Consider the following 2,361-nt stretch of genomic DNA (forward strand, 5'->3'; position numbering starts at 1 on the left):
AAAGCACAAAAGCGAAGGAAATGGATCGGTAAGGAAGTTTTGACTAACTGAATCATTTTGCTTACATTAAAACGATGTATTGTTGAAATTCAAAGTTATCTCTCTTCGTGTTAATGAGTAATGTAAACAATCTTTGCACGTAATAATAAATTGGACTAACCAGGAACCAGTTCTTATAAAGCTGGAACTGCCGAGGTTCATATGTAACACAATCGTCTTAACGAGTAATGTAAGCGACCTTCCCACTGGTGAGTCATAATAATAAATTGGTTAACCAGGAACCATTTATTGTAGCACCGGTAACCGCCTAGGTTCACAATGTAACACATATAATGGAAGGTTCACAGAAAGCGGAATTTGAAATGTTACCCAGTCGCATTTGAAGGTAAAATAGGACTTTATACTTCGATGTATTTTGCACATAAACAATTATCTGTTCTCCTCTTTAATGGTTAATATTCCTTGACAGGCTTCTCACCGTACAGTAAATCTGTGAATAAACAACGTTTGGATGCAACTCCTTACGTAATGTGCGTAAGGCCAGTCACAGGTACAAGGCTCTCATCTGTGTTTCCATCCATTACAACATGTGCGTGCTAACTTTTGTGACCGCACATTGTGTGTCAGACAGATTTAAGAACATGAATGAAATAAATGTTTGAAGTTAGGGTTACATGCGAAAAGGAGATATTATCCTCGCACTTATCTGGACAATTTAAGCAATTGTCTCTTATAGACACTGGAAAAAGTTTAGGCGGTTTCAATGGAATTCAAACCCATGATCTCTGCGATGCAGGTGCAATGCTCTACTAACTGAAATACAGAGCCACCCAGCTCCTGCCTCTGTTCTCTTCCATTTATATTGTGATATAACTGTCTTTAGTTAGTAAGGGACATTCTATTTTGCCTGTACTACTTTATTCGGTCTGAGTAATGCTTAACCTTTCCCGCATTGGTCTTTACCCTTTGTTTTACTTTCTCTGTTACTGTAGATATTTCTCGCGCAAAGGGTACTTTGTTCCCAGATCTCTTAATGTACCAGCACCCAGTAATTTCCCTTCGGAGGTTCCACCATGGGTCTCCTCTTTTCTTTTTACTTGTAATAACTTGTCCAAGCTTGTCAGCCACTATAACAACCAGCATATACCAAGTCATTTTTTTTCAGATATGCTCTTAGTTTGGACCTTTGCCAGCATATCATTGACCTCTTTGTTAACATCTTTCTTTGGGATGTTTCGCAAGGATTGTACTTCTCAGAATTTCCTGTATCCTTTCCAAATCCACTGCATTTCCTCCCTTTCATTTCCAACAGTTTGTCTATGTTCCAGGTTTTCGCTCATTTGTTCTGTACCCTCCTCAGCCTGCTATGTCGGTTCAGGAACCCAGGACCCGGAGCCTACAACTCTACTGTGTTCGTGTAACGGCGTTTTCACAGACCGATTTATTTTTAGATTGAATTTCCCGCGAATGAGTCTCCCACAGGAGCCCGATAACCAATTACAAGAAATTAAGCTGACGTCATAGGGTCACTGAACCGGAACTTCCTTTGTTTTTTCCGGAAAAGATAGTCTAATAATAGATTGGTCTGTAAAAATGCGTTGCATAGGCCCAGTATGGGAGCTGTAGGCTCCGGGTCATGGGTTCGTAGTCGGTTTTCATTTGCCAGAATCTTTGGAGCTCTACAGCAAGGTCTGTATCATTATGATTCTAATTATTACTGTGGCCATGGGATAGGACAAGCATGGACTTTAGCCTGAACCGCGTAAATGGGTCTGGCAGCCTCATAGGTGGGCCTTTGCTCGGCAGGGTGGATATGAGGGGTCGTTGCCATGCGTCTCAAGTAAAATAATGGAAAATATTCTGTGCCGCCACTTGTCTAGACACCTTGAATCCCAATATATACTAAATTCTCCTGTTACACTTCGTGTAAAATATGTGAGAGATGCATGGAATCCCCTTGAAGAACAGCACCCACATGTAAACACACTGGAATCCGATCAACAACGATTTAATTACTGCAGTTTCTCTAGTGACATTTCCATGCAACAGTCGCTTGGTTAGGACTCCCTTGAAGTCTGTTATCCCCTTTGTGCTGCAACTACGATGTTCAAAGCTGCACACAACTTTGCCCCCCTAACATTCCCAATATCTGCCAACTTAGCCTTCAGTGGCAGTTGCTCTAACCACCTGCTCAAGATAAGGCACATTCTTGCCCACACTAATGCATAAAAGTTTTCCTCTTTTCCACTTATTTCCCGTTATGGAACAGTCTCCCAGTATATGCTGTGAACGCTGAGACCGTCAACGCTTTTCAAGGGGGCACCTTAACAATTACCTGGCAATATTTTGCGCTTATGTAAT

This window comes from Montipora foliosa, chromosome 2, assembly GCF_036669935.1.
Source record: "Montipora foliosa isolate CH-2021 chromosome 2, ASM3666993v2, whole genome shotgun sequence".
NCBI classification, from domain to species: Eukaryota; Metazoa; Cnidaria; class Anthozoa; order Scleractinia; family Acroporidae; genus Montipora; species Montipora foliosa.